We start from the raw sequence: 10000 nt of genomic DNA, 5'->3' as shown, positions 1-10000 counted from the left end.
GAGTCTCCGTGTTTTCTGTGTTTTACAGAGGGTGTCTGTAGAAAGCCACTATCTGCAGATCTTAGATTACATGCCAGAACATAAACAGAGCTTTAAAGACTAGTAGCAGAACCTTAAAATCTATCCTGAGTGATACAGGCAGCCAGTGCAGCTCTTTTAAAACGGAACTGATCTGATCTCAGGATGAGATGCCAGGTTGCTGCTGCCTTTTGTACGAGCTGTAAAAGATGTATTGTTTTCTTAGGAAGTTCAGTAAGAAGACCACTACAGTGATCAACTCTGCTGTAACAAATACAAGACAAACATAACCAGAAGGGCAAAGTCAAAAAGGCAATGACAAGAAATCCAGAAAAAGAGTCCAATACACGAAAATGGCAACCGATAACACAGGAAACACTCAGTAGTTCTACGAGGGAAACAACCACTCACAACTATCCTACTCTACATCTAGTCATATGGCAAGCGATACAGGTATAACGAGTTAGTATTCATGAGAAATAGAGCAATGATTAGTTGAACGATGAGGTTCAACATTCACATGATCTCCCAAACACTTCTGGGAAATGGAGTCTCAGTGCAGTTCGAGGCTGGAGGGATGCACGGCAGATTTAAACATACGTCACTGACTGTGAATTCGGCTCGTGGTTTAGCCAGTTGGGTTAGTTAGGAATGGAAAACTGCAGCAGCTCTATGTCAGGACTCTTTAGGACTTTGAATGAGTCACTAGAAAACTGATACATACAAGCTCAAATATATGTTACTGCCTTTTAGAAGCTTCAAGTCTTTAACAAGCTTCAAAATGTTTATTTGTGTAGCACATTTTACAACAATGTTGTCACAAAGCAGCTTTACAGAAGTTTGAAAACACACAGGTACAACATAGATCCCCCCGTGAGCGAGCCAGAGGTGACAGTGGCGAGGAAAAACTCCCTCAGACTGGAGGAAGAAACCTTGTGAGGAACCAAGGCTCACAAGGGGAGACCCATCCTCCTCTGGTCAGACAGTGTTTACAGTTTAATAAGCTAAAGACCAGATAAAAGCTAAGAGGATCTCTGTTTGAAGACTGGATGGCAAAGCTTTAGAAACTGCACTGGTAGAGGCGGTCTCTGACTGAGGCCGTCTCTGACTGAGGCAGTTTCTGACTGAGGCCGTCTCTGACTGAGGCAGTTTCTGACTGAGGCCGTCTCTGACTGAGGCAGTCTGTGACTGAGGCAGTCTCTGACTGAGGCGGTCTCTGACTGAAGCGGTCTCTGACTGAGGCGGTCTCTGGCTGAGGCGGTGTCTGACTGAAGCGGTTTCTGAATGAGGCCGTCTCTGACTGAGGCAGTTTCTGACTGAGGCCATCTCTGACTGAGGCGGTCTCTGGCTGAGGCGGTCTCTGGCTGAGGCGGTGTCTGACTGAAGCTGTTTCTGACTGAGGCGGTCTCTGACTGAGGTGGTCTCTGGCTGAGGCGGTCTCTGGCTGAGGCGGTGTCTGACTGAGGCGGTTTCTGACTGAGGCGGTCTGTGACTGAGGTGGTCTCTGACTGAGGCGGTCTCTGACTGAAGCGGTCTCTGACTGAGGCGGTCTCTGGCTGAGGCGGTCTCTGACTGAGGCAGTCTCTGACTGAGGCAGTCTCTGACTGAGTCTTTATGAAAAGTGGGAGTGAGCTGATATGATTCCCCCCAGAGTGTGGCTGGTGACTCCAGCATATCTAACAATAACAGCATAAACTAAAAGGAAAGAACCAGACATTAAAATCAGACATTAAAAATGTCTAATTAAACATTAAAAATGTCTAATTAAACATTAAAAATGTCTGTTTAATATTGAACGGATTTTTATTTCTCCCTGCCCACCTGCTCGGATATGTCCTCATCCTCCTTGTAACATGCTCCTTGTAAAGTAACTTTATCCTACTTGTCTTCTCAGTATTGGGACGCCTTACTGAGCTTGGCTTTTCTTTACAGTTCATGTCACTGCCCTCCGTCTTCACATGATTCACATATGAAAACTGCAAAAAAACACCAAAATACAGTGAATTTTGTTGAGCTCCACTTATTGCGTCATATTTAGACCACTGTGCTGAATTTCATGCGCTGATCTCTCTAGGCTGACGTGAACTTCTAATTCACATTTCTGTTCCCCCTTAAATAGCGCAGCTAGTGCCTGTACGGGTGTCTGAATGTAGCTGCTGCTTTAGCTTCATCTAATCACTGTATACAGTATGAGACTCAATGACTGTCAGTACACGGGGTCGTCTCGGTTAAGGTGGAGGCCACTATTTTTCCTGTTTTTAATGTATATAGGCTTTATTTTTTTATTTTATTTATTTATATAGCACCTTTCATACACAACGGTCATTCAAAGTGCTTTACAAATGAAAAAATACAGAAAAATGTAGTTAATGTAAAAAAAAAAAAATATGTAAATTAAAAAATTTAAAAAACATTATTAAAACAACAGATTTAAAAGAAGTTAATCAAATTTAAAAGAAGGAGATAAAAAATTAGAATAAAAATAAGAAACATGATTAACACAACAGATATAAAAGAAGTTAAATTAAGAAGTGTTTTGAGATTTATGAGCAAATTGAGGTAGTAGCCATGGTTTGCTATTGGATTTAATAGTTTTCACTTGCCTACATAGTCATTTTTGCAGTGCATGTACACACGACACTCTCAGAAAAAAGGTAACACTGTCACTGGGGCAGGACCCTTCTTGTCACTGGGGTGGTCCCCTCAGGGGTCCATCTCAGTACCTTTAGTCAGGGAACTTAACTGAACCATAATTATATGTTCTAAGCTGTACTGACTCCACACAGCCGCCTCACCTCCAGGCTTTTATTCTACTGCTCTGTTTTAAAACATTCGGTTATGAAAAGGTACAAATACCAACTTTTCACCTGGATAAACTGATTTAAGGTTCACAATCAGACCTCAAACCCACTGCTGTACCTTTGAGGGAACATTCACACTGTTTGTACCTTGATGAACGGATCATGTACCTGCATGGTACCTCTATTTGAAACCGTGTAGAGGACTGTGACTGAAACCTGAACCCAATCTGTAACAGCGGCTTTAGCGTTGTTTTGAATTGATGTTAAAATGTGTCTTATATCTGGATGTTGTCTGTACATCCATTTAAAAGTCAAGCGTATCTGTGTTTGTGGCCAGGATGTGTTCTAGCTGTCCTGCCCTCAGTTTGAGAACTGCTGCTCTGGGCCTTCTGGAAGTTCTAGATACATCACTGAGCGTGAACATGAGCCTCAGCCTAACCCGTTTTGGGTTAGTTGTTAGGAACGCAAAACAGCGGCGGCAGCTCCATATCAGGACTCTTTACTGAAAGAGTTGTGTTAAAAATCCTACATACGTGGTAAAATTACAGTTAACGTCTTTTCCAATCTTGGGATGTCTCTGTTTAATCCAATGTTTTATCTAGAATGTTCTTGTGCACTGGTGATAGCTTAGTGCTAACATAATATAGGGAATTCCATAGGCATGCTAGAGGAAACTAGCAGTCGAGGTCGTTTTTTTTACTCGTTTTTTTGGCAGAATTGTGACATTTATGGCCCGAACTGGGGACTAGCACTAACAGACACATACACATGTATGCACAAATATGAGAACACACACACACAGAAATGCAGCCCCTTCTGCCCACCCACCCACACACACACACACACAGTGAGCATGACTGAGCAGGAGAAATGTGACTTGATGGTGCACACTGAGGGATGAAATGGACAATGAAGTTTCCATATGTTGTTTTTACACACTAATTAGAGTCTCTCTCTCCCGTCTTCTCTCTCTCTCTCTCTTGCCTTCTCTCCTTCTTTTCTCTCTGCTTTTCTTGCTGCTCACACACACTTGCAAGTTGAATTTGAGCTGTGTTATTTGTGCACACTCATGCATTTCTATAGGATAGTCTCCATTTGACCCACACGTTCAGCTTTCCAGTGACGATATGTCCCAAGGGCTGGATTCTGAGATCATCTTGGAGGTGACATGCAATGACTGTAGTAACAGTCTTATGACCACTTTGTGACCAGCTAGCAGCCCTGCTCTGAAAAGGACAGGACACTGTTACAACATAAAGGGAAGGTGGCCCGTCAGCTGATTTGCTCTCTACCCATGACAGTATGAATACAGCCAACGGGAAGTGAGTGAGGAAGCCTGTTTGCACAGCATGTCGTCGCTATTGTAGCTGTGTAAACACTGGCGAAAACATATTCAACGTTATTGTTTATATGTAATATAGTCGTACAAAGGTTTAAGCTTCCATATAGCACCTTTCATACCCTGCTGTCATTCAAAGGGCTTTACAAGTGGGAAAACATGGTGTTATGTAAATAAGAACAGAAAAAAATGAAGAACTACTTGTTTTGTTGACTCTCTAATTCTAAATACATTGATGCATCCTCTAATGATTTTAGGGCACCATTTAAATATGTTTGCTGAACTTAAAAATGCCATATATCTGCAAATTTATGCAAATGATTACTGCACGGGAGATACATGATGACCAGCACACCCCAAACTCCACACACAGTGATGCCTTCACACAAAATAGCTTCTAACATCAGAAGGCAAAAAAATAGATTCTGACATCTGAAATTTTTTTACTTCTCCATTTCGTACTCTTGCGTATCATTTTGAGTGATCACTGGCATAACTAGGGTGGGTCATCGAGGATCGAATGAAAACTGATGAAAGCTTGAAACTTAAATCATAACATCATAATAACAATAAACATACTACAAACGGATGCCAGCTAAGAATCTTAACACCTGCATTTCTCACTGCCCACCTGCTCAGAAATGTCCTCATCCTCCTCCAGTGACTTCTAAACTCTTGTCTTATTGTTACATTTTAATTTGAACAAGATTCATACTGGAATAAAATCCCTCCAAAATTATTACAGTCAGACTGTAAAACTACACACTGCAGATTCATACTGGAATAAAATCCCTCCAAAATTATTACAGTCAGACTGTAAAACTACACACACTGCAGATTCATACTGGAATAAAATCACTCCACAATTATTACAGTCAGACTGTAAAACTACACACTGCAGATTCATACTGGAATAAAATCCCTCCAAAATTATTACAGTCAGACTGTAAAACTACACACCGCAGATTCATACTGGAATAAAATCCCTCCAAAATTATTACAGTCAGACTGTAAAACTACACACTGCAGATTCATACTGGAATAAAATCCCTCCAAAATTATTACAGTCAGACTGTAAAACTACACACACTGCAGATTCATACTGGATTAAAATCACTCCACAATTATTACAGTCAGACTGTAAAACTACACACACTGGAGATTCATACTGGAATAAAATCACTCCACAATTATTACAGTCAGACTGTAAAAATACACACACTGCAGATTCATACTGGATTAAAATCACTCCACAATTATTACCGTCAGACTGTAAAACTACACACTGCAGATTCATACTGGATTAAAATCACTCCACAATTATTACAGTCAGACTGTAAAACTACACACTGCAGATTCATACTGGATTAAAATCACTCCACAATTATTACAGTCAGACTGTAAAACTACACACACTGCAGATTCATACTGGATTAAAATCACTCCACAATTATTACAGTCAGACTGTAAAACTACACCCACTGCAGATTCATACTGGAATAAAATCCCTCCACAATTATTACAGTCAGACTGTAAAACTACACACTGCAGGTTCATACTGGAATAAAATCCCTCCATAATTATTACAGTCAGACTGTAAAACTACACACACTGCAGATTCATACTGGCTTAAAATCACTCCACAATTATTACAGTCAGACTGTAAAACTACACACACTGCAGATTCATACTGGATTAAAATCACTCCACAATTATTACAGTCAGACTGTAAAACTACACACACTGCAGATTCATACTGGATTAAAATCACTCCACAATTATTACAGTCAGACTGTAAAACTACACACACTGCAGATTCATACTGGATTACAATCACTCCACAATTATTACAGTCAGACTGTAAAACTACACACACTGCAGATTCATACTGGATTAAAATCACTCCACAATTATTACAGTCAGACTGTAAAACTACACACGCTGCAGATTCATACTGGATTAAAATCACTCCACAATTATTACAGTCAGACTGTAAAACTACACACGCTGCAGATTCATACTGGATTAAAATCACTCCACAAATATTACAGTCAGACTGTAAAACTACACACTGCAGATTCATACTGGATTAAAATCACTCCACAATTATTACAGTCAGACTGTAAAACTACACACTGCAGATTCATACTGGATTAAAATCACTCCACAATTATTACCGTCAGAATGTAAAACTACACACACTGCAGATTCATACTGGATTAAAATCACTCCACAATTATTACAGTCAGACTGTAAAACTACACACACTGCAGATTCATACTGGATTACAATCACTCCACAATTATTACAGTCAGACTGTAAAACTACACACACTGCAGATTCATACTGGATTAAAATCACTCCACAATTATTACAGTCAGACTGTAAAACTACACACGCTGCAGATTCATACTGGATTAAAATCACTCCACAATTATTACAGTCAGACTGTAAAACTACACACGCTGGAGATTCATACTGGATTAAAATCACTCCACAATTATTACAGTCAGACCGTAAAACTACACACACTGCAGATGCATACTGGATTAAAATCACTCCACAATTATTACAGTCAGACTGTAAAACTACACACTGCAGATTCATACTGGATTAAAATCACTCCACAATTATTACCGTCAGACTGTAAAACTACACACACTGCAGATTCATACTGGATTAAAATCACTCCACAATTATTACAGTCAGACTGTGAAACTACACACACTGCAGATTCATACTGGATTAAAATCACTCCACAATTATTACCATCAGACTGTAAAACTACACACACTGCAGATTCATACTGGATTAAAATCACTCCACAATTATTACAGTCAGACTGTAAAACTACACACACTGCAGATTCATACTGGCTTAAAATCACTCCACAATTATTACAGTCAGACTGTAAAACTACACACACTGCAGATTCATACTGGATTAAAATCACTCCACAATTATTACCGTCGGACTGTAAAACTACACACACTGCAGATTCATACTGGATTAAAATCTCTCCACAATTATTACCGTCAGACTGTAAAACTACACACTGCAGGTTCATACTGGAATAAAATCCCTCCATAATTATTACAGTCAGACTGTAAAACTACACACACTGCAGATTCATACTGGCTTAAAATCACTCCACAATTATTACAGTCAGACTGTAAAACTACACACACTGCAGATTCATACTGGATTAAAATCACTCCACAATTATTACAGTCAGACTGTAAAACTACACACACTGCAGATTCATACTGGATTAAAATCACTCCACAATTATTACAGTCAGACTGTAAAACTACACACACTGCAGATTCATACTGGATTACAATCACTCCACAATTATTACAGTCAGACTGTAAAACTACACACACTGCAGATTCATACTGGATTAAAATCACTCCACAATTATTACAGTCAGACTGTAAAACTACACACGCTGCAGATTCATACTGGATTAAAATCACTCCACAATTATTACAGTCAGACTGTAAAACTACACACGCTGCAGATTCATACTGGATTAAAATCACTCCACAAATATTACAGTCAGACTGTAAAACTACACACTGCAGATTCATACTGGATTAAAATCACTCCACAATTATTACAGTCAGACTGTAAAACTACACACTGCAGATTCATACTGGATTAAAATCACTCCACAATTATTACCGTCAGAATGTAAAACTACACACACTGCAGATTCATACTGGATTAAAATCACTCCACAATTATTACAGTCAGACTGTAAAACTACACACACTGCAGATTCATACTGGATTACAATCACTCCACAATTATTACAGTCAGACTGTAAAACTACACACACTGCAGATTCATACTGGATTAAAATCACTCCACAATTATTACAGTCAGACTGTAAAACTACACACGCTGCAGATTCATACTGGATTAAAATCACTCCACAATTATTACAGTCAGACTGTAAAACTACACACGCTGGAGATTCATACTGGATTAAAATCACTCCACAATTATTACAGTCAGACCGTAAAACTACACACACTGCAGATGCATACTGGATTAAAATCACTCCACAATTATTACAGTCAGACTGTAAAACTACACACTGCAGATTCATACTGGATTAAAATCACTCCACAATTATTACCGTCAGACTGTAAAACTACACACACTGCAGATTCATACTGGATTAAAATCACTCCACAATTATTACAGTCAGACTGTGAAACTACACACACTGCAGATTCATACTGGATTAAAATCACTCCACAATTATTACCATCAGACTGTAAAACTACACACACTGCAGATTCATACTGGATTAAAATCACTCCACAATTATTACAGTCAGACTGTAAAACTACACACACTGCAGATTCATACTGGCTTAAAATCACTCCACAATTATTACAGTCAGACTGTAAAACTACACACACTGCAGATTCATACTGGATTAAAATCACTCCACAATTATTACCGTCGGACTGTAAAACTACACACACTGCAGATTCATACTGGATTAAAATCTCTCCACAATTATTACCGTCAGACTGTAAAACTACACACACTGCAGATTCATACTGGATTAAAATCGCTCCACAATTATTACAGTCAGACTGTAAAACTACACACACTGCAGATTCATACTGGATTAAAATCACTCCACAATTATTACAGTCAGACTGTAAAACTACACACGCTGCAGATTCATACTGGATTAAAATCACTCCACAATTATTACAGTCAGACTGTAAAACTACACAAACTGCAGATTCATACTGGATTAAAATCACTCCACAATTATTACAGTCAGACTGTAAAACTACACACGCTGCAGATTCATACTGGATTAAAATCACTCCACAATTATTACAGTCAGACTGTAAAACTACACACGCTGCAGATTCATACTGGATTAAAATCACTCCACAATTATTACAGTCAGACTGTAAAACTACACACGCTGCAGATTCATACTGGATTAAAATCACTCCACAATTATTACAGTCAGACTGTAAAACTACACACGCTGCAGATTCATACTGGATTAAAATCACTCCACAATTATTACAGTCAGACCGTAAAACTACACACGATGCAGATTCATACTGGATTAAAATCACTCCACAATTATTACAGTCAGACTGTAAAACTACACACGCTGCAGATTCATACTGGATTAAAATCACTCCACAATTATTACAGTCAGACCGTAAAACTACACACACTGCAGATTCATACTGGATTAAAATCACTCCACAATTATTACCGTCAGACTGTAAAACTACACACTGCAGATTCATACTGGATTAAAATCACTCCACAATTATTACAGTCAGACTGTAAAACTACACACTGCAGATTCATACTGGATTAAAATCACTCCACAATTATTACAGTCAGACTGTAAAACTACACACACTGCAGATTCATACTGGATTAAAATCACTCCACAATTATTACCATCAGACTGTAAAACTACACACACTGCAGATTCATACTGGATTAAAATCACTCCACAATTATTACAGTCAGACTGTAAAACTGCACACACTGCAGATTCATACTGGATTAAAATCTCTCCACAATTATTACAGTCAGACTGTAAAACCACACACACTGCAGATTCATACTGGATTAAAATCACTCCACAATTATTACAGTCAGACTGTAAAACTACACACACTGCAGATTCATACTGGATTAAAATCACTCCACAATTATTACTGTCAGACTGTAAAACTACACGCTGCAGATTCATACTGGATTAAAATCACTCCACAATTATTACAGTCAGACTGTAAAACTACACACTGCAGATTCATACTGGATTAAAATCACT

This window comes from Pygocentrus nattereri, chromosome 6 (genome assembly GCF_015220715.1).
Source record: "Pygocentrus nattereri isolate fPygNat1 chromosome 6, fPygNat1.pri, whole genome shotgun sequence".
NCBI lineage: Eukaryota > Metazoa > Chordata > Actinopteri > Characiformes > Serrasalmidae > Pygocentrus > Pygocentrus nattereri.
Note: the sequence above shows the minus strand (reverse complement) of the source record.